Raw genomic sequence first — 25,299 nt, 5'->3', positions numbered from 1 at the left:
TAATAACTGTGCTGACATGGTCCTGAATAGTTTTCTTTCTGCTGTGGAACAATTTGGCTTACCATCCAGAGTCTGATCAGATGAAAGTGGAGGGAATGTTGGTGTAGCAGAAGTCATGGTAGAGGGCACAACCAAAGGAATATAATTTTGGATATTCTGAATGAATTGTCAGTATGGTATAAGGATAGCTTGAATAGCTGGCCAGAGTTACACAACTGAAGCCCTTGTTACAAGTCTGCCTTTATCTGGTAGATGAATAAAAAAGGAGAGAATGATTTCTACATTTTGAGTCTCATTTTATCCAACAACAATAACCCACATGATATAACTGTCTGTTTGAGTGATCTCAATTTAAGAAGTTTTTACAGATTTTTTTTCATCTAACAGAATTGGGAGAGTGTGGAGAGATGTGTATGAGCATGTACTTCACCACTGGAATTTCTTTCCATTAATAAATGCACCTTAACTCTTTCCAAAATGCCTGGAACCACCAAGGTCTGTGAAGTGAAGGACATCCAACTCCTTTACAACTGTGGAAGGGACACATGAAACAAGACCTAGATGACCCCACAGAGGTACCGATTTTAACACTTCCCCCAGGAAAGAAAGTTTAGTGTCAGGTGCTCCTTTAGTGTAATAGGAACCACAGCATAGAGAGAAGTGTGTACATTGCAATAGGTACACATGTCATAAATGTAGAAAGGACGGTCCTTGGGTGTGTGGGAATTATTAACATTTGAATTTGATGATTGCATATAGCGTGGAACTAATCTCTCTGTACTATTCTGTCCTCTGCATCTCCTGGAGTACAAAAGAAACACCACCATGCATCAAAATGTGGAGACTGGGCAAGATCGAAAAAAAAAAAACCGCAGTCACTGATTACAACCTGCATGAAGGTATGCAAATGAATACAATGTTGCTTCAGGGCAACAATGTTTTCCAAAATGTACTATACAGGTAATAAAATGAATTATTCTAAATGTCATATATACCTGTGTCTCTCTTTTTTGTCAGTGCAGCATTGACATCATGGACCGCAAGGTACATGCAAATTCAGCGTGAACAAGACCACTCAAGAATTAAACTGAATAAAAAAAATTCACATCCCTATCAGTCATGCACACCACTCACACCCACAGTTTTTCCAGTCCCAGTCTTGTTCACACTCAAGATCTGACACTGTTTTCAAATAAAGTGGTGGTACAACAAAACAAATCAAGAATCTGAAAACAGCATCAGATTGGGGGTTTGGGGTGGGAATGGGGATTTGTGGGAGCGTAAACATAACTGAGAGAATAAAACTGGAAAAAAAATGCTAACTTTTACAACTTTTACAAGTACTATAAATTTACACCAGCTGTTACCTACGCAAATCAAATGTATGCTTTTATGGTTTAATATTAACATTAAGAGCAACTCACTACTCAAAATGGTAAATTTGGCAGGCGACCAGGATCAAACCAGCAACCACTTGATTATGAGTCAGGAGTTATTACCGCTACACTACAGAAGGTGTTGTATCACTAGCCTACACTAATGCGCTTTCTTTTTCTTTGGTTATATTCTTGAATAAAAGTGTACTTGTTTTGTTATACTTGTACCTTTTGTGAAAGTGTTTATTTGATATTTGGACTTCAGGCTTTACACATTATACACTTCATGTGTACATTTTGTCATTTATTACTAAAACATGAAAAACGTTTGTTTTAATGATGTGTTTACATAGATTGTTGTAGACATGAAACACACATGAAATGTATGTATTGCAAATGACAATATATTATTTACCCTATGCAGCTCCAGGTACTTCATTCCAAGATGAACACTGAACACTGAGAAGTGGTGGGCAGGGGGGGGGGAAATGGGATAGCAGGCTGCTTTTTGGTTGTGCTGATCGACGCATTTACAACACAAGATACTGACGGAGAGGTGCGAAAGGATTTAAGGTGGGCTGGGATAACAAGTTTTTTCATAGGCTTCAGGAATTCTAGTGTTAATAGTGTGTATTCAACTGAACTTTTCTGTACAACAACACATCCATTGAATCTCACCAAACAATCTTGATTCTGCGGGGAATATTCTTTAATATTGTTCCCATTTTACAATGTAAAATATGTGTAGTTATTATTTGTGTTATGTGCAAATAGAAAATTCTGGAAACAACTATGACCAGTAGATATTCTCGTGATCAGATTTCAACAAACTTTAACACAAAAACAATGAATAACAAATAGGGAGTTCATACTTGTGGACAAAAGACTTAACACAAATTCTCATTTAAAATCAGTGTTCTATATTGACAGCAATTATGGAGTTGATTGGGTTAGACCTCACAGCAACCACAACAGTGTGTCTGTGCCAGAGATTCAACTGCCTTGTGGTCTCATTGCTTGTTCCAGCTGACAGCTGTGATGATGCAATGTCCAATTTTGTAGAAACTGTGCAACTCATTAGAAGCAAGGTCAACTGATTAGGGTGACAGTTTCTTGACTTTTATTTTTAAACCACCCCATAAATTGTCCCTTTTTAATGTAACTGAATTATACGTTAGCAAGCATATATAGTCCTAACAAGAGAATAAAGAGTGATTTCTGAAGAAAAAGACACAATTTTAAGTTGCAATATTAACAAGGAAATACATAGTAACACTAACCATTCAAAAATTATGCAATTGTAATATAAATGAAACATAAATCAACATAAATGACAAAATGAGTGGATAAGTAACATTTAAATCATCAGGCAAAGTCAAACCCAGAATAAACACTGCTAATTGAAGATTTAACAGAGATCTCAAAGTCTGAGTAGTTGTGTAGGTTAGCAGGTATCTTCAGTTTTTCAAAACTTGTGGCTGATGTCATACCGGTAGCAGTCAATAGCTCAACATTAAGTTCCTTTGGGAGGATCTCCCATCCCACCCAGAATTTAAGGAGGTCAGCCAATTCTCTTGATGATGCTGCAAAGTATGTAAACTGTAAGAGTTGATTTTCATTTTTATCAGGTGGCAGTGCCTTCCTTGTCATAGAACATTATATATAAACATACCATTTTCAATGAACATTATCAAGAAACCTGCATTTTGTTTCCACACAGAACTCTTCATCATCATCGTCACCGCAAGCTTCCATCAGCCAGTTATTACTCTCAAGAATCATCTTTAAAGAGAATATTCACACAAATGAAAATCACGAACTGTTTCACAAATCTTCAATTTCAAAAAGTCCAGAGTGCTAAAATTAAACTTGTAGCATTAACAGGTAGACTTTTTTGTACAAATTGTTCCTTGTTCAATACTTTTAAATGCTGCACTGTGTATTCTTTATTGGTAGAGGGAATAAGTTCCAAATTTCTGCACTGTGTTGTCCCAGCAATTTTCAGGAGCTCAAAACTTCCAGCATCTGTAAGCCTAGGGGAAGACCTTGTTTAGCTTTTTGTTAAGGACTTCTGGGTCAGCTTCATTTCCTATGCAACAAGCAAAATAACACAGATAAAAGCTAAATATCAAAGGTTTCAAAGTTCTAGTCTAACACTGGGACTATCAAATTTGCTTTGCAGCTCTGTCTTTAACTAGCTGTATAAGATGGTGCACAATTTGATAATTTAATGGTTATTCCTTGTGCAGATATGGTAACAATTTGTTATGTGAACAAGCGTGGGTGTATTTCATTATCTACTTCTCTCGCATGCCTAATATCTAAAAAGGAGTCCAGCAACTGGGTGCAGAGAAGTGGAAGAACGCAAGAAGGCTGACTTTCCATTCTATAATTACATATCACACATTTAACTTACCCGTTTAATTTCACCTTAATGATCTTTTCACACTGTTGACATTATTCTGCAAAACCAAAGTCCTTACTCTACTTTAAATTTTAAATTTACCGTACATACTCGCGTATAAGTTGGGTCTTGAAACCCAAAAAATCGTTCATAAATATATCATTCCCATGTTTAATAACATGCTTTAACGCCTATCATCATGAAAATGATATCAAGTATACATCTCAGTATTTTAATTATTCAGAGAGCTGTAATATCACAAATGTAATGGATTCTGTGTCCAGTCAGAGGAACAGAAAGCCTGTTTATGAAGCATGTAGTGATTCACACAAAGAGCACATAAAAGAACAAATACAATACAAAGCATTTAACATGCTACTTTAGTTATAAGGTATTTGAGAAACTAGTAAATTAAACAATCTAAAGATGCAGTTTATGATGTTCTACTATAATGACAAAATAAACTATATGATTAAAGTGGAAATTTTGAGATTAAAGTTGACATTTTGAGCTTTTTTCTCACTGTGTCCCTACTTTTTTCTTTTCTCTGTACCATAATAAGCTTTTCACAGTGACTTTGATATCTGATAACTTTTCTTTTATTTTGGGCGCTGTGCGACTTTGTGAACTTGAGGTTTTGAGTTTATCTGACACTCTATGTCACTCGATCAACTTCCTTTTGTTGTTTATACCACTGTTTAAACCAACAAATTGTACGTTTTTCCTTGCCTTCACGTGGTATTCGCTGAAATTCTTCCATTTTCCCCCAATGCTTTTGCCAATGCATTTTCACAGAAAACTGTGCTTTAGGGCTATTTATATTGATTTGCATATTCAATGAGGCATAATTCTGGGAGGAGTATAGGAGTGGCAGCAGGCGTGTGCACGTGCGTTACTTTTCATGTTGACCGGGATTTATGGAGCGGAAGAACGTGGAAGTTAGCGAACGCACAGATTTATGCATCTGATTTTTTTTGTGTGTATGCACATTTCCAATTTTGTCCTTACGCCATGTTTTAGTGTGAATTCTATGCACGCCGTTATGAATGAGGCCCTTGGTGTTTTGGTGGAGGTGTGATCGCTTAGACAATATAATTTATGTGTGTTCACATAATGCTTGTACTAGGCTTGGAGAGCCTGTCCTTCTTGTAGAACCTAAATAGCCTCCTTTTGTTGTTTGAGCCCCCATATGGGGCACATAGCTGTGCTACCTCTGCTGTTAATTAAAGAAGCAACACATGCTGCAGTAACTTTGCTTTCAAGATGACATTTAATATGGTCAATAAAAGCTTATCACTGTATTTATTTTACTGCAACAACACTGGAAGCCCTTTTACAGTACATGTAGAGTTAAATCATACTTTCTGGAATTAAATACCGTGTTTAGAGAATTGCTTAGGAAACCTAATAGTATCAACATACTACAAATAACTAGATTGTAATAATTATGTTTTTTTATAAAAAGAATTTTAAATGGACAAAGGATGACAGGAAGAGAATGGTAAAACTGAATCAGGACACCAGGGAACGCCATATAGACATGTTATGCTCACTAAACAGCAAAGAGCTATAGGACTTACAGTGAGCAAAAAATAAATAAATAAATGAAAAGCAGAAATAAATGTATAAAAACCTGATTTAAACAATAGTAATGGGGGTTGGTGATAAGTGTTGTTTAATTATTAAAAAGAAAAAATACAGCTTAAAACAACAACAAAAAAAAACCACAAACCAATGATATCAAGAGTACACACTGAAATGAAAATGAATCAAACTTTTATATATTAAAGGGGTAAAAAAGCAGAAAAAGGCAAAGGTAGTTGACTAACAATTACAGAGAGTAAGAGATCAGAAATACAATTGCAGTGGAACCTCAGTTAACAAACTTAATCCGTTCTGCAACTCTGTTTGCTAACCAAAACGTTCGCTAACCAAAGAAAATTTTCCCATTGAAATGAATGTAAATAAAATTAATCCATTCAAGCCTCAGAAATTTTGTAATTTTATTTTTTTAAGGGTTTTTCTGTGATGAAAAATATAGAAAAAAAATGTATATATCATTAGTAGAAACAAATAAACTAAATTACATAAAACAGCACTGTATTTACCTTGTTTGTTGTAGTTGGTGGCATAGGTAGATGGCGGAGGAAGAGGAGAAGGAAGCTACTGTTTTGAAGGGGAATCCCCCTCCATAAAAAAATCTGGTAACACTGATTTGGGGGTTTTTCACATTGTGATTCCTTTTCTTTGGGCACAAGAAAGCGATCTATATAGATTTGTCTTGAATTTTTCTAAAATGTGATATTGCATTGTCATTCATTATGTTAATTGCCCTATTAGCCACAGCTTTGTTAGGGTTGTGCTTCTCAATAAATTCCTGCATATCATTCTACTTATTGCAAATTTCCTTTATCTGAGCACTGGTGATTTCTTCCTTAACCTCCTCTTCCTCTGACGAATGCTCTTCCTGCAAGACAACCAGCTCTTCTGTGGTTAGTTCTTCTCGATGGTCCTCCATTAACTCCTCCACATCAGCATCACTGACCTCTAATCCCATACTCTTGCCAATGGACACGATTTTATTCACTATTTTGGCAGAGCTCTCTGCTTCAAATCCCTCGATGTCTTGGACACAACTTGGCCAAAGTTTCCTCCAGGCAGATTGCAATGTGCAGGAAGAGACCTCACTCCATACTTTGTCAATGAGGTTGATGCAGTTGAGGATGTTAAAGTGCACCTTCCAAAAATCTTGAAGGGTCAAATCAGTGTCATTAAGTGACCTGGAAACACCTGGAAAACAGTGCCTTGGTGTATAGCTTCTTGAAATTGGAAATGACCTGCTGATCCATTGGTTGCAGTAATGGAATAGTATTGGGTGGAAGATATTTGACATTGATGAAGTCATACTTGATATCCAGGTCTTGCTCCAAACCTGGTGGATGCGCAGGAGCATTATCTATTAAGAGAAGGTATCTAATAGGAAGATCCTTTTCCTTAAGATAATTTTGGACAGTTGGGGCAAACACTTCTGTCAGCCAATCCATAAATAAAGCCTGAGTTACCCATGCCTTGCTATTTGCCCTCCACTGTACAGGCACATTAGACTTTATCACATTATTGTGCTTAAAGACGCGGGGAATTTTAGCGTGGAAGACTAAAAGTGGCTTGACCTTAAAGTCACCAATTGCATTAGCACAAAATAAAAGAGTAAGCCTGTCTTTCATAGTCTTGTGTCCGGGTAGTGCCTTCTCCTCTTGGGTGATGTAGCTTCTTCTGGGCATTTTTTTTCAGAGTAACCCTGTCTTGTCACAATTAAACACTTGATGCAAGACGTAGTCTTCACTTTCAACAGACTCCACAAATGCTTTTGCTGCTGTTTTATTTGAACTTGCAGCCTCCCCATGACTTATGAATTCAAATTTTATCAAACCACCCTCTACTCGCTTTAAAGTCTCACTCGTCGGTACTTGTACTGGGGGTTTTGGTCAACAAATCACTGTGTAACTGCTTGGCCTTTTCACAGATTATTGCTTCGCTAACACTATCTCCAGCCAGCTGCTTTTCATTTATCCAAATTAGCAGCAGTTTTTCCACTTCTTCTAGCACTTTAGACCTTTGTTTCGTTAACACAGTCACTGCTTTCGCCACTTCAGCCGCCTTAAATGCCTCTTTGTTCTTTAGAATTGTACAGACAGTTGATTTTAGCACCTTGTATTCCTTTGCGATGTCAGAAACACAAATGCCATTGTTGTGTTTTGCTATAATTTCTTTCTTTACTGCTACACTAACACTTTTCCTACCGCCACTATCACTAACACGTTTCTCTTTCTTAGGTGTCATAACATGTAAATATGTAAATAAAAAATAATATCGAAACTGAAAAAAAAACAAAAAAGTAACGTTAGTGAACACAACGCTCAGAAAAGCAATTTTTACAGCAAGCACATCAAAGCATAAATGAGCACAAATGTACAAAAACCGGTCTGTGCTTGCGTTCGTTCGGTCGTTAACCGAGACATAAATTATTCAGAATAAAAGTTTGTTAACCAATTTGTTCATTAAGTAGTGCGTTCTTTAACCGAGGTTCCACTGTACATGAAAAATACAGACATTGTGATATAAGAAAAAAGAAAATAGAACATACTGGTATATACAATTAAATAACACAGACAAAAAGAAATTAGTAACAACAATCTATTTTGAGCATAAAACGTTAACTCAAAATTATTTCCACAATGTTTTCTGCTGTGGGTTACAGAATATACTAAAACAAATATTTCTAACAATATACTGTATGTATATATCTAACAAGCCGTTAAAGATGAAAAAAGAACTGTCCACATTATAGTTTATTATCCTAGAAATGTACAAACAAGGGGTTCTCTATTCATTTTGATTCCTTTACATCCTTTGCCATTAAGTGGCAGTTTGTAATGTGGGGTGTATAAGAACTCTGCTTAAATTAAATAGGTAATGTGAAATAATCATTAAATTTGTAATTTCTTTGTGAATACCTATATTTCCTGAGTGAAGGACGCCAGCCAAATGAGAGTATATGTAAATCCTTGATCCTTTGGCAAGCTGGTGACCTGAGACTGCCCATTTAACTGGTTTCTTTCAGATTGTTCCAGAGATGCAGCTGTCTGTGCCTGGACACTCTCACATTGATTGGCAGTCAATCTGTATTGTTTATGTTTTTTTAATCTAATGTGTTTTGACAATCGTTGACAAACTATGTCATGTTGATGTCAATGTTTGACTCTTTGATCTTGGTAATTATTGAAGTGATGATAAAGTGACACATTATTAAACTAACTATAAATATAGGAAAGGCAGGTATTTGTGTGTGTTATTTGCAAGGAGATAAGTATTTAATGCTGCTTTTATGGTTATTTTATATAAGTGATCACTTCTCCAAACCATGCATTAGAAAGTTAGAGAAAGCTGTGGTGCCTAAAGATGTAACAACAGTTGCCTCGACAATAAAGGACCTGCTTTTATTAGGCATTCTATTGCTCTATATGTTGTGAGATATGGCCGGCCGTTCATCCCGGCCAATACCCTCAGGCCGCCAGATGGAACCCTCCTTGCAGCATAGAGGTGCCCCGAATGCCAGCAGGGAATCATTGACAGTGGAATTATAATGCACAGCCCTGCTGGATACCATGGGGGCTACCAGGAGTCGCTGCAGGGATGCCCAGGGATTTATATTTTCCGTATAGCCCGGAAGTATTTCCAAGTCATGGGAATGGAAGAAATGATATACTTCCGGGCTGAAGAAAAGAAGTTTTACCTGACCCGGAAGTGCTGGATAATCACATGGACTGAGGGCTCAGAAGCACTTCCAGGTCGAGGACTATAAAGGACTGTGGGAGATCCCAGACAGATGAGCTGAGTTGGGAGGCAGGGTGGCTAAGCGTTTGGGAGTGGAGGATTGTTATTTGGAATTGTATTGTTTATTGAGTATTGTAGAGGGGAGGGTGCTTTGTGCACATTATTAGTATAATAAATAATTATTGGACTTTTTATCTGGTGTCTGACGTGGTGTCTGAGGGTTCAAGGGAGCGAGGAGTCCCAATCTGTCACAATGTATTCAAAGTACAAACAACCAAAATTATTTGCATACAACCTGACAATAGAGTTGTATTGTCATTTAGGTGATTTGTGATTCTTGCAAGCAGTCTTTGATGCTGTTGTTCCATGTTCTATTGTGGAGCTGCCTTTTTTCTTTTTCATATAGCGCACAAAAAGTGATCTACTCTGTGAACATACTTGTGTGCCTTAGCAACTGGTTGAATGTTAAGAAGGAAAATAATGATGACTGCAGCCTTGAATACTGTTACAGACCTGTACAAAATATTGTTTGGAATTTCCAAAATCCTCTGAGAATTATTTCCAGTATATCATTTAGCTTTAGTAATAGGCCTACTGTTTGTTAAGACAATGCAGGTTAAGAAAGTTGAACTAAGCAAGAGCTCAAGAGTGAGAAAAACATTCACTTGGCAGTGTTGTTCACTGCAGGCTCTTAGTGTGTATAGCTTGGGTGCTATCAGGCCAGTTAAAGGTTTTTTTTTTTTTTGCTTGCTTGCTTGTTTTGTTTTTTGCAACATCATACGTCCATACTTCTAGTTTCCTTCTTATATTAGGCAAGAAGAATAGAATTTTATTTTTAATAGCTGGGTCTTTGAATTTGTATGCGTGCATCTTCTAATATTGTGTACATTACTGAGCAGGATTTTATTAGAGGATCCCCCTCGTGGCCGCCAATGGTCAAGTTCTATTAACCGTTTTTTCTGGGTGAAATTGTAGTCACCCACCAACAAATTTATTGGCTACACTACTACTATTATTAATAATAATAGTAATTCTATTGTATAGTGTTTTTCTCACTACTCAAAGCACTCAGTGTGTAGGCAACATTACAATTTGAGTATGTGTTTTTTCTTTTCTCCTGAGCTATGAAGTACTGCTTCAGTGTGTCCCCCTTAAAACTGCTTCCTACTCAAATTTATTTTACCAGCTGCCATTGTTTTCATCTAATTGATTTCTGCATTCTCGGTCTACCAAAACAATTTTACAGTAGGTGAAAACTGTCTTTTAAGATGGCCACTGTTCAATGATATTCATTGAAACAAAGTTAATGTAAAGAGGTGATTATCTTTATAACATAGTGGCAAAACCCAAATATTGTGCGACATTCATAAAAAACTTGTGTTAGTTCCAATCCCTCTTCAGTCTTTAGCAAGGATATATTTCGTTTGTGACATGGCTACTGTCAGGTCTTTTTTTTTTAGATTTAATAAATGAACTATGACCATAATTAATTGAAGTCAGGTTCGTATTTTGAAGACGACTAGCTATAGCAAATTTACAACAATATTAAGATTAGCACATCCACCTAAAATACAGTAATATAAATTTGAAAAGGAGTAGAGTGAATAGTCATCAAAGCTCTTTGACTATCAGGTGGCACATTTATTTATTTATTTATTTTTTTATTAATTTTATTACAATCCATACATAGCAATCAAGTTTTTACAAAAAAAAGAATTGAGTTAAGAACAGATCGATCCCCACCCCTGAGAGAGAGAGCAAGCCAAACAGCGTAAAATTTAAGGCTTGTAAACATACCTAAATTAATAAATTCTCTGTGCTTTATAAACTTATTTTAAAATATTACTGATTAGATCCTGCCATGTTTTGAAAAAGTCTGTACAGATCCTCTAACTGAGTATTTGATTTTTTCCAATTTCAAATAATATAACACATCAGTTTCCCACTGACTTAAAAGAGGAGAGTTTGGGTTCTTCCAGTTTATCAGAATAAGTCTGCGTGCCAACAGTGTAGTGAATGCAATCACAATTTGTTTGTCCTTCTCCACTTTAAGCCCCTCTGGAAGAACCCCAAACACAGCTGTTAATGGGTTAGGAGGGATTGTGAGTCCAAGGCTGTCTGAGAGGTAATTAAAATTTTTGTCCAGAATAATGTTAATTTGGTGCAGGCCCAGAACATGTGACCCAGTGAGGCTGGGGCTTGGTTGCAACGTTCGCAGGTTGGATCATGCCCTGGAAACATTTTGGAGAGTTTTAGTCGAGACAGATGTGCTCGATATATAATTTTGAGTTGTATAATTGTATGCTTTCGCATATGGAGCTCAGTGAATTCTCTGCATTGCTACTTTCCACTCCTTTTCTGATATATTAATTGAGAGATCTTTTCCCAGTGTCCTCTTGGATCTTTGAAAGGAAGGGATTGTAAAATGATTTTATATATTGTAGAGATGGAGTCTAATTCTTGAAATTGAGCAATATTATTTCCAGCGTGGATGAGGGTGCAAGATGAGGAAAATCTGGAAGGTTCTGTTTAACAAAGTTCCTGATTTGAAGATAGTGAAAAAATGTGTAGCTGGAATGTTAAATTTGGAATGTAATTGTTCATAGGATGCAAAGACGTTGTCTATATAAAGATCTCTAAGCAAGTTAATTCCAAATTTTTTCCAGATATTAAAACTGCATATGTTTGTGAAGGTTGAAAGAGGTGGTTTTCTTGCAAGGGTGCCACAGATAGAAGCTTCTCCGTCTTAAAATGCTTTCTACATTGGTTCCAGATTCTAAGTGAGTGGAGCACAATTGGGTTATTAGTGTATTGCCATAACGTGTGTTTATTGGAGCGCAGAGCAAGGAATACAAAGAAGTACTGCAGGATTTTACTTCTATTGCGGTCCAAGCCTGTGTATGTTCTTCTATTTGTGTCCAGGTTCTTATCGCCTGTATATTTGCCGGAGTAATAAAACTGGAAGTTAGGTAGAGCCATGCCGCCTTCTGCCTTTTGTCTTTGTAGGGTCGCTCTTTTGATGCGTGGATGTTTTGAATTCCAAATAAATGAGGTTATTGTTGAATCTAATTGCTTAAAGAATGATTTATTAATGTATATTGGGATGTTTTGAAATAAAAAGGAGCTTAGGAAGAATATTCATCTTAACAGTGTTAATTCTTCCAGCTAGTGTGAGATGAAGGGTTGACCATCTATGCAAGTCTTGTTTAATTTTTTCCATGCAGACGACGAAATTTTGTTGATAAAGAGCTTCATGTTTACTTGTGATGTTTACCCCTAGGTATTTAAACTGTTCTGCAATGATAAAAGGTAGGGTGTCTAATCTAATATTATATGCTTGAGAATTCACTGGAAAGAGTACACTTTTATTCAGATTAATTCTGAGACCAGAGATCTTTTGAAATTCTGTGAGTGCTGCTAAGACTGCAGGCACAGAATTTTCTGGGTCCGAAATATACAGTACCATATCATCTGCATATAATGAGATTTTCTGTTCCAGTCCTTCTCTGCTAATCCCCTTTATCTGATCAGTATTTCGACAATGTATTGCCAGTGGTTCAATGGCAATCGCAAACAGCAGTGGTGACAAGGGGCATCCTTGTCTTGTGCCACGTTCTAGTTTAAAGTAGTCTGAGCAAATGTTATTGATGCAAACTGAAGCTTCTGGGTTAGTATACAGTAATTTAATCCATGCACAAATGTTCGGGCCAAACCCAAACTTCTCCAATGTAGTAAAAGGTATTTCCATTCAATCGTGTTGAATGCTTTTTCTGCATCCAATGATAATAATATTTCTGGGGTGTTTGATTTAGTTGGTGAGTATATTACATTAAACAGGCGTCGAAGATTTGAAGATAAGTGTCGGCCCCTAATAAATCCAGTTTAGTCTTGTGATATTACCGAGGGTAGCACTTTCTCCATCCTTCTAGCTATGATTTTAGAGAGGTGGCACATTTAAAGTTGAAACCTCATGCTCTGATTCTTGAAGAGGATGAAGAGTTTAGAGATTCCTGAAGTAAAACTGCCCCTTCAAGTAGCAACTCTGGACAACTGTTTCAGCAATCACATTTGCCATGGAAACAAACAATCACAACTTTGAACATGCATTTTGCTTACCTTGGGAAACCTATGGCTGATAGTTTGATTATTCTAGGCTAAAGCCAGTACTCAACCAATCAATAAGCTTTTGTATGTTGTGACAGATAGGGGGCGCTCTCGCTCCCTTGAACCCCTGTCCAAGACTCCAGACACCAGGTAAAAGTCCAAACGTTGACTTTATTGAATCGCCACAGTGCACAAAACACCCTCTCCTCCACTATATTCATACAAATCACAATAACTATTACAATAAACCAATCCTCCAGCTCCCAGACACGTTGCCACCCTCGCCGTCTGGGAGCTCCCACAGTCCTTTTAAATACCCTGACCTGGAAGCGTTCCAATCCCCCAGTCAATGTGACTCTCAATCACTTCTGGATCAGATACAAGTCCTTTCTTTTCACCCCAGAAGCCCGTCGCTCTTCCTCTGACTTACTTCCGGGTTATAGGGCATAAAGAAGTCTTTGGTCCTCCCTGCAGCTCCCTCTTGCGGCCCCTGTGGTATCCAGCAGGGTCTTCTATAAAAACTACATGTCCCATGGCTCCCTGCTGGTCTTCGGGGCACCTCCATACTGCAGGGAGGGCTCCATCTGGTGGCCTGGAGGTATTGGCCGGGATGACAAGCCGGCCACATCTCACAATGTTTATGAGTGAAAGTGACAGTTTTATTTCAAGCTTTATTTCATGATGCATTTGGAGGAATATTTTATGGACAAAAATAAATAAATAAATAAATAAATAAGCAACAAAAAGCATATTTTTTGACACATTTATTTATTTATGCTCACATTTTGTGACACATTTATTTATTTAATTTTGTCTGAAATATTCCTCTTTACTCATCTATACTAATAAAAGACAAAGCTCTCACTGACTCACTCACTCACTCATCACTAATTCTCCAACTTCCTGTGTAGGTAGAAGGCTGAAATTTGGCAGGCTCATTCCTTACAGCTTACTTACAAAAGTTAAGCAGGTTTCATTTCGAAATTCTACATGTAATGGTCATAATGGTCGACAACGTCCGCCATGTTGAACTTTCTTATTTATGGCGCCATCTTCACGAAATTTGGTAGGTGGCTTCCCTGTGCTAACTGAAACCAACGTACATACTTATTTCAGTTGTATGACACCACTGTCGGCCGCCATATTGAACTTTTCAATGGTCTTAGTTATTTATGGGCCCATCTTCAAGAAATTTGGTGCGCGGGTTCCCAATGCTAACTGAATCCTACTTACGTACATATATACGTCCATAGCCTGCAGCTCGGTCACCGTGTGAGGCGGATTATGGGTCCCCCATCCCAACGCCTCCCACGTTGTTGGCTGCCTGCCTATATAAGGCCATCCGTCACGCCGGTCTCTACATTCCCTTCCTTGCTTCGCCACAGGATTCACGTCCCCCTGCTGATAACTACAGCCTTTGCATTTAATCCACGGCTTCTCCGCTGTTTTATTGTTTGTTTATTACGATTATAGTTATTGTGTAGGTATTTTAGACTTACTTTACATTGTTCAGATACCCATTTCCTTTATCATTCCAACCGTACCCCCATTAAAATGTCTATCGAGGTGATCACCATCGATCAAAGAACTGTCACTTACCGAGTGGTTTCCATGCCCGGAGATGGCACCTGCCTTTTCCATTCTCTGTGTTACATATTGCACGGCCATATCAGGCTCAATCTTGATATCCAGAGGAACATTGTGTCTTATGTATTGAATGACTGGGACAGGTTCAAGGTGTGGACTGATGACGGTACAGGAGATAATTATACTACACAGGAGCATTATAAGAGTGAAGCCCTTCACCTATGGTTCTGCATGTAAGTTGATGGCTGCCACTGAATTGTTCAGTTGTCGCTTTCAAGTGTACCGAAATGGCCAAATATTTTACACCTTTTGACAATCGCCAATGTCTCTTAAACATCTTAAGTTCACAGATGCTGATTTCAGTAGTGGACACTTTGATGTTTATGAATGTTCAAACTCTCAAAAGCCAGATGCGAAGTTATTGATGAAACCGGTTGTATGCTTACAGTGCTTGACAGATGCCAAGTGTCTCTTCAGCACAAGTCCTGGAAATACTGTCGTAATTGAAACAAACCATGAAACTCAAACCGATTATGACAGCAGCAATTCAAGCTGTGAGATTTGAAACAAGATTACTGTTCACATGGCCAACTGTATGTTGCATGCTCAAGAGTAAACTCGGCGCAAAGCTTGGTCATATTACAACCGGAGGGCCGAACTGTAAACTGTGGTTTACAAAGAGATCCTTAATAAATAATTATTGGTATATTTTCCCTCAGTTTAAAAAGGTTTAATTTTCCTCTTAATAAAAATTTTAAGGCAGTATTCCGCCGCTGCGAAGCGCGGGTATTTTGCTAGTTAGTATATACTGTAATAAAGAAATTGAAAACTGTAAATGTAAGGTAAAAAAGAACACTAAATAATCCAATCCTCATGTAACATACATAAATAAATAGACCAAATTTAGTTTAATTATATCTTGAGCCCAAAACACAAAAACTGGAAAATGACAGCTTGCTTCAGTAAGCTAGGATTTCAGTTAAGGAACAGAACTTTTTGGAGGAAAAACCTGCATGTACAAAGGGTCCACAGGAGTGTGTTTGAGAACCACTGGACCATAATAATATCAGTCACAAGTTCCATTTAAAATCTAAAGTAACATTGTTATGTTACAGTGTCCTTGTTTAAGCCTGTAAAAATCAATTCTATTTTATTTTCTGGTAAAATAATAGTACCCTAATAAAGTCTACGCATAGAGCCACATGACCTCTAAATCTGCCACTGATTATGGCCTACACTGAAAATATGTAGTGTTTTTTTACCCTCAATAAAATTGAGTTTGACACTCCTGGTACTGGGGAACCTCTGAGAAAATTGTGTAATGAAAAGTAAATAAAAAAACTATCATCAATTTTATAATCAATACTAGTTCACGGTGAAAGTGCATGAGATATGAAAAGAAAAAGAGATAGTGTGTATGTACCTGTGACACAGAGGTGACTTGCTTTTTTTGTTTCCAAATAAATTATTCCACATATTGTGTTACCCAAGTATAGCTCCTTGTAAAGGGAGCAGATTCACGATTGTTATTCTGATGTTTTTCCCCAAGTATGCTGTAGTCTGCTGTTTTGAGAATCCACTTAGGGTATGTGCCCAATTCATGTGTGTTTTGTGGGAGGGGGGGATGAGAATGTGGTCAGTAGTAGCTGTGAACAGGATTGTAAAATCACAGCTGTATATGTTGTATCTTACCAGGTTTTGGTTTTGTTACTTTATGTTATGCATCTTGTGACCATGAAGTGTTCTTGACTGTGGCCTGGCTATTAAATAATAAGTTTCTTTCTATTGGATTCAGCGGCACTTTAGAAAGCACTGCGTGTCCCGATTGGTTAAATTTCTTAAGTCCACAGGTAAAGCCAGCGGTCAATCCAGTTACCTCTGGGTTAAATATGGCTGCACCGCTGATATCCAGTATCCATCAGTAGGTAATTCCAAGTAAAAGAAACTTCTCTGAACATTATAGTTAGTTGTAAAAACTTGGCAGTTGCATTATGCTTTGAACTTTTGATTTTTTTGTTTCTTTGATTTCTGTTTTTTTAATTTTTTTTTTGCTGCCATCACATTAGCATCTCCTGGGGCCTCATGTATAAACGGTGCGTATGCACAGAAATGTTGCATAACAACTTTTCCACGTTCAAATCGCGATGTATAAAACCTACACTTGGCGTAAAGCCATGCACTTTTCCACGGTACCTCATGCCTTGTCGTACGCAAGTTCTCCGCTCGGTTTTGCAAACTGGCGGCACCCAGCGTCACAGCAATGGTACTGTTCTTGTGTGATTACTCATTATTGACGCGGCTTTATAAATACACAGAAAATAACCGCATATTGTTTATTAGTGTAATGCATCTGATTGTAATTAACTCGTAACAATATAATGGTCCAGGAAACAGCCATAGTATTCCAAATGCCATAACTGCTTTAGCGTTGTTACTCTCACTTCTTCTTCTTCTTCTTCTTCTTCTTCTTCTTCTTTCAGCTCCTCCCGTTAGGAGTTGCCACAGCGGATCATCTTTTTCCATATTTCTCTCACTGCACCACTCGGAGTATTTATATCACTGTATCTGAGTGTGAATCACAGCAGCAGCTGATCGGAAAGAGAATTATCGGTATACGGCATTAAGGACACGCTGTCTCAGCCACGGCAAAACATTTCAAAGCTTTTCCTGTACGGACCTCGCAGTTCAAAACAGTTTAATCCCAAAAACTATAAACGCACTCAATCACTGCTCCTTGTAGAACTGTTTGTACTTATAAGTACAATCACCCCACTGTAAACTTGCACTATAGTTATAATATCGCACAACCTGAGCCACTTTATAAAGCGCGTATTTACATATGATGACGATGTCATTTTTAAGGTGAAATGCAGCAAAATATGTTTGTTAAATTATACACATAAAACTTTAACTTCATTTAAATAATCTATATTCTTCACTGGGAGTGTCGTGAAGGATAGAAAAATTAAACGTGTACTACGAAGATATTTCAATGTTCTTTAAACGTTTTGAAGAATCGGCGCTAAGCTTACAGATGGCTTAACGTCTATAAGGCCTTGTTCACACGGGCGTTAAGTTTTTGGATAAACGAACTTGCTCTGAACGCCCTAGACGTTTATGTTGCATTTTGTGGTAGCGATCGATTGACTTCTACACCGGCGTTCGTTTGTCTCTGTCTAACGCCAGCCTGCAGCCCAAATTGTAGTTTGTGTGTTAACCTGTGGAGGCAGTGTCGGAACTGGATATGAAAGCCCTTGTCGTTTTATTTGAGGTGCCTCCTTTCAATATGGACCATTTTGCTATGTTAGATATTAATCTTCTTGTTTTAAAAATACTCGTAATACGGCAACGTAGGGAGAGAAAAATCGCCGCTACTGGGTTCATCCTCTGACTGCACAACGTCGGGTTAAAGCAGTGCTTCTCAATTATTTTCTGTCATGCCCCCCCTAGGAAGAAGAAAACATCTCGCCACCCGCGACTATAAATAGTATAATTTGTCTATAAAATTGTTATAAGTACACCTCTGCTTAACACTGTATCCTTATTAACGTATAAGAGAATAAAAAAAGAAAGGAATATGGACCAATTTACAACAAAGAACAGCTTTATTAAATGTAACGGAAAAGATTTAAAGTGCATTCTAAATTAAAAAAATAATGTAAAAGAAAAATAAAAAAGCATGTTCCCCGAGGTCAAACGCGACCTCCTTGACGGAGCCACGGGGGCGCGCCCCACTATTTGAGAAACACTGGGTTAAAGGAAGTTTTTTTGTGCTTTATGAAGAAATGCGAAAATTTCCCGCAAGTTTTTAATTACTGTCGGATGTCGGTTTCCACTTTTGATTGTCTGCTGCAGCTGGTGCAATGCCACATTGCACGATCAACCAATATGCGACTTGGTGTTAGCCCAAGAGAGACTACTTGTCACTTTGAGGTAAGGAAACAGTAGTCGAGTGTGCGCTTACACCGGTGTTATGCACTGAAATGCCCCCCCCTTACATAATCGTTATCAAATATTATATTAGAACATAAATTAATAGGTTTATGGTTTACAAATAACACGAGACAATAAAATAAAATAAGCAATATGAAAATATATATGTTGTATATGAAAACATAAAAATATAAATATTTTTTCATATACAACATGTAAACTTATATATATCCGGTCCTCCGAAGCGTAAAATAAACGCGCAGAAAACGAACTAGAAGCGGTTTCCTTGCGTTCGTTGGATTTGAACGCCAAGAAAAAGCTGCATGCAACGTTTTTTTGATGCCGTATAAACGCGCTGCCGGACAAACGCACGTCACCAAAGCCCGTGTGAACACTCTCATTGACTCCTACATGTAGAAAACACTCGGCGCTTGATCCGCTCACGGACGCTCTGAACGCAAAAACGCTCGATTTTAACGCCCGTGTGAACAAGGCCTTACAGAGCTGATTGTGTGGCGATCGGTTACTTGGGGAAAGAAAAGCAAGGACTCTTGGGCGGCCACGCCAATATATATTGAATATAAAACAGAAAGATAAAATAACAACACAGCTAAAAACGCAGCGACAAATTTCAACAAAAGATAAATGCTTGTCATGAGCACGAGGCTCATGAAACACATGTTTAATAATGTGCTTTAGCTCCTATCATCATGAAAATGACATCACGTATACATCTCAGTATTTTAGTTATTCAGAGAGCTGTAATATCACAAATGTAATGGACTCTGTGTCCAGTTGGAGGAAGAGAGCCAGTTTAAGAAGCAAGTAGTGATTCACACACATAGAGCACATAGAAGATCACATACAAAACAAAGCATTTAACGTGCTACTTTAATTACGATGTCATTTTGAGAAACTGGTTAATTAAACGATTTTAAGTTGAAGTTTATAATGTTCTACTAAATGACAAAATAAACTACGTGATTAAAGTCGAAAATTCGAGATTAAAGTTGACATTTCGTGCTTTTTCCCCACCGTGTGCCTTTTTTCTCTGTACCCTAATAAGCTTTCATATGACACTCAGACAGTGGGCTACAACTCGGCTTTTCATGGCGACTTTCATATGTGACTTCTTTTTTATTTCCGGCACTGTGCGATTTTGTGGATGTGAGCTTTCAAGTTTCTCCAACACGCTATGTCACTCGATCAACTTCATTTTGTTGATTATACCACGGTTTATTTGAACAAATAGTATGTTTTTCCTTTGCCTCCACTTGGTATTCGCTGAAATTGTTATATTTTCCCCATGCTTTTCCCATTGTCTTTTCACAGAAGGCTGCGCTTAAGGGCGATTTATATTGATTTGCATATTCAAATAGGCGTAATTCTGGGAGGATTTGGGGTGTTACAAAATGCGCGTGCACGAGCGTTAGTTTTCACGCTGATCGGGATTTATGTAGCGGAAGAACGTGGAAGTTGGAGTACGCACAGATTCCTGCATCTGGATTTTTCTGTGCGTAAGCACATTTCGGCTTTTGTGCTTACACCATGTTATAGTGCAAGTTCTACGCACGGCATTATACATGAGGCCCCTGGTGTTTTAGTGCTCATAATAATTATTGGGATTTTGTCCATATCAATACAGACCTCTGTATTTAACAGTGCTTAAAATAATCGGAGCATACTCTTAAACATTGAACAAGTGAACCTATTCTCCACTACATTAAACATGAATTGCACTTTGCTGTTGAGGCCTAAGCCAAACACTAACTGCTTTAGTGTTTACTAGTCAGATGTATTTACCAAAAGATCAGGATATGTTGTAATTGTTTACCTATTTATTTCTATTTTTCTTCACTGCAGGTTGAAGTATGGACAGGTTATGGGACTCGCTCTGGCTCACTGGATGAAGCAATGGTTTTGGTTTGACATTCAGTTGCTTAAACACAAGGCAACGCTGCCAGGCTATTTACCGAGAGACTCTCCTTCTGGACATGAAGCTCCCCAAAACGATGTTTTGCTCTCTTGAAGCATTGTCTGTCTCAGGGTTGTTTCTGAGAATTTCCCTGAATCCCTCTATTATGGGTTCTGTCTTCTTTTTTAAGGGCTAGATGTTCATCCCAGATGTTCCACATTATTTTGTCACAGCACATAAAAGGATAGGAAAGTATTTATCAAAGCATTTCAATTTATTGTGTTACTTTCTTCTGAATCGTATACTTGGTGACATTAAACCTTTTCCCAATCGGCATCCAATGTCAATAGCCTTTTCATTTATGTTCATTTACTGTTATAGAAACAAATCCCTAGCAGTATTTACCTTTGCTGAAGAATTACTTTTGAGAATGCTGTCATATTAGAAAACTTTGAACCTACACAGAAGCTTTTAAATCAATAAGCACTCTTTTTCATTTAGGTTATTCACCAATGAGCCAAAGTAACAAGGTTAAATTTCTCAATAGCTTTCACTTTGAAGCTGTTCAAAGTATTTAAAAATACCAGTGTGTCTATATTGACTTGGAAAGCCTTTTTAGCAAGTTTTTCTTTAAACATATCTGTAGGATTTTATCCTATACACAGTCCTGGCATTCAAGAATGATACAACAAGTGACCTCAGTATCCATGAAATGGAAAAAGAACCCACACGGGGCACATTGTTTGAAATACCAAACAATTCACTTTGCTCTGCTTCAGCTCCTTGTACACATTTATCTAGTGACCCCCACATGAAATCTCTCTGCTTGCGGACTGCAGCTGTGCAGCACAAAATCCTCTCCATAAGAGACAAAAAGCATGGGGATATGCACTAAGATAATTTTCCCTCTCACCACTTTCCTCCCTTTGTAGAAATAAGTGATTTAGAGCAGCCAATTAAAATATCACAAGTTGGCCCGGTTCTTCGTGATCATTGCATAGCCTATATTTAACTAAACCCTATGCATCTCCATCTAATTTGCCATGCAGGAAGGCTGTTTTTTTCTATTGTAGACATATCAGCCCTGAGCAGTTTCATTTGGAAGTCTCAGGATTAGAATTAATTCCGACTTACTAAGACAATCACAGGAGGGACCATTTTAATTTAATTTTGCATATCTTGTTTCAGGCAGTCCTTATTTTCTTGCAGTCCTATATTAATTCAATCGTTGGGCAGTAGGCTCAACAATGTGATATTGTTAAGGTCCACCTCTTGTGTATTATTAAGGCCACAAAATATTCATCTAAAGATTTTCATGGATTAACTGTTTCTTTTTGACATGCCATTTCTAAATATAGATAGGCATGGCAACCTTTGGTACAGAAGTACTGTACTATGGGAATGTAAACAAACAATTTTGGTGGTGTGTCTGGACAGAAAAACATCTGGCATCAGTCATTTGAAGGACGTATGGTTTAAAAAGTGTTCCTATGATTGCCATTATAGACAGTGTGAACTTGAACCCGGACACAGGCAGACAGACATCGTTGGTTCCACCACACACTCGTTTATTTACAATATTTACAAAAGCTGTGCTCAAACCCCAGTGCCTCTTGCACCGATTTCCTCAACTGTCCAGGCCTCACAAGTTCAATGCCTTCCTGGCCGCCTCCAGTCCTCACTCCAGCTCCGTCCTCTTCCACCCGACTCTCGCCGCTGACTGGAGGGTGGCGGCCCCTTTTATGGGAACCCGGATGGGCTCCAGTTGCTCCCCGGCACTCCTCCGCAGACACGCCCTTGTGTGGCGGAAGTGCCGGCTGCGCACCCGGAATCCGTCCGGGTGTCCCCTGTCGTCTTCCCCCGGGATAATCAGGCACTGGGGCTCCGCCTGGCGGTGGCCACAGGTCCCTACAGGGCTGGGCTTCCAAGCCCTCTACCCGAGGCCTCCAGCATAACCAGGACGGACGTCCCCTCTCGGTCTGGAGGAGGCACAAGCCCCCGGCCGGGGACCACACGGGATATACCAGCATCGGGGCGCCGCCTGGCAGTGGCCACGGGTCCCTACAGGGCTGGGCTTCCAAGCCCTTTACCCGAGGCCCCCAACATAACCAGGACGGATGCCCCCTCGCGGTCTGGAGGAGGCACAAGCCCTCCTCTCGTCCTCCTGGGTGTCTCGGCCGGGCTCCAGCCCCAGCCGGGACCACAACAGAAAGAGTCAGCTAGGTGGCAATAGGTCATTTAACTGCAGGACATTCAGTCAGAAAACTATCCTGTCTGATGTTCCTCTTGCACAGGGTGATCTTGGCACCTTAGAAGGAAACCTGCAATATTCCCCAATGAAACAGAAGGCAGAAAACCCAGTTGATGCTAAAGAGGCCTGGCCACCAGACAGAGAGATTGGAGAAATGCAATTCTGGCAGCAGGTAAGTGCAGTTCTAATAGGCCAACAGCTTGCAGTGGAAGAATCCCTCCTAACGTCTGGAACTTTTTTGTCCTAAAGCAATGGTTCATAAACTTTTTAAACTGAGGACCCAAATTAGAAAATCAGTATTGCATTGGAACCCAAGAAGAGAATTATTATCATAATGACAGCAGAGTCCTAAGGAAACAAATAATAATGGCCAAATAATACAAAAAAGAAAACATTCTTGGTTTCCTTTCATGTGTGAAATATGTTGAAATATTAAAACAAGATAAAAGTGGGAAACAAATGTATTGCTGAAGAAATACTCCATCTACCAATGTTCCAAACTATCCTGAGCAGAGTTGCGGGGCGAATGGAGGAGCCTATCCCAGCAACAGTAGGGTGTAAGTCAGGATCAATTTCTGAACAAGGTGCCAGTTCATAACAGAGTGAACACATACATACATCCCATCTAGGACCAATTTATCATTTCCAGTCTAAATAACCTCTATTTTTTTTGAACTGTGGATGGAAACCAGAGCACCCAGAGGAAAAAAATGTGCACTTGAGGAGAGCATGCAAATTCTACACAGGGAACACTTGAACCTAAAATAATAATTATCAATTAAAACAGTAATAGCTTTCTGAGGTGTGTCAAATGGTTAATCTAAGATTTAGTAAAGCTGAGAGAAAGATTTTCTTGGAATATTGCACAAAGATGTAATGATATTTCAAATAACAGTATGAAAAGTCATTTAGCTTAGTTACTTGACTCATGGTGCCAGTTAAGAAATGAAGATAGTTAAAAAAATTATTAATTAATCAATGTAGTTTATTAACCTTGCATTACACATTTTTTTTCAAATGATCTCCACTATAAACAATACACTTTTCTAAATGAGTTCATAAATAGTTTAACATTCTACGGTTTTTATGAAACAATTCAATTAACCAAATAAAACAAACAAACTGATTAAAGCCAAATTGTTCCAAAAATGTATACACTCTTTATATTTAATATGGGTGAATCTTGCAGAATAATTAAGCAAACACTTAAGTTTGAAATGTTTAACTCTACCAGCTGATATTGTCCTGAATGTCAATAGTCCTTCTCAACCTTTTCATTCCATACTTTCTGGGGTTCTTACAGTTCTTAGTGGTCTAACAAACATGTTCTTTACATTAATAGTTAATTGATATTTATCAAATTGATTTAAAATAATATCATGAGAAGAGATTCATCCTTGCCAAGGGCACGTTAAACTTAATTTAAAATCTTCTTTGCACATCTGTTACAGATTTAGATTTAATGTATGCTGTTGGAAATTGTGTAGGGAATCCAGTGGAGGGGCTTGGTTTGAGCCAACACAAGTATGCCAAATTAATGTCGGAAAATGATCACCCTGGAATACCAAATAAATATAGACAATGGTGTGTGAATGTGAGAAAAAGAATCAATTGATTAATTAACTGATCAACTAACATCAATTATCAGCTTTTTGGCAATGCCGGTAATTCATGAAATAATTTGGTAAGGCTCCAAATTTATTTTCCTTTCCCCTCTCTGTAAAAGGTAGTTTCTGGTCATTAGACTTATATTAAGATAACAAAAGTACTCTTGTTTTAATTGGTAAAAACAAGGGTTACAGAAATATCAACATAGAAGACAGTACACAAGACAGACAAACGTATAACACAGAGGAGGTTGGCTGTTTACTGGCTATTTAGAGTTCTAATTTATTTTGGCTCAGATTAACTGTTTTACAATACCAAGTCTTTAAGGATGATGTCCAATGTTATGTGAAGTTGTTAGTTGCTTCTCCAGGTTCAAGTGTAGAACTCTTCTTGCATTGGAGTGTACTCTTGGTTTTTGTTACAGCTTCCTTTGTCCATGTTGTGGTGTGATACTGCCTTTCTCAGCACACTATTAGGTTTTTCGCTTTGTTACCTCTGGTAACTGGAAAAAGGTCACCTTCTGTTATAGAACCAGTGCCTGCTTATAGAAGTGTTGATTTGTCCTCCACATCAAGATAGGGTTCATTTCACAGTCACAACCCTAAAAGGAACATCCTTTTGGAAGTCCTCTTATCTGAAAGAGTCTCGTCTGAGGTATCAGTTCAACTCTGATTTACACCTTAGTTATCAGATGAAGTACAGCTGATATTGGTACAACTGTCAGTGTAGCCATTTAATCAGGAATGCAGGTGGCACACCTGGGGATCTCTATCTAAATGTCTTAGCA

Source organism: Polypterus senegalus, chromosome 2 (genome assembly GCF_016835505.1).
Source record: "Polypterus senegalus isolate Bchr_013 chromosome 2, ASM1683550v1, whole genome shotgun sequence".
NCBI lineage: Eukaryota > Metazoa > Chordata > Cladistia > Polypteriformes > Polypteridae > Polypterus > Polypterus senegalus.
The sequence above is the reverse complement of the archived record's forward strand: the minus strand, read 5'-3'. Positions refer to the sequence as shown.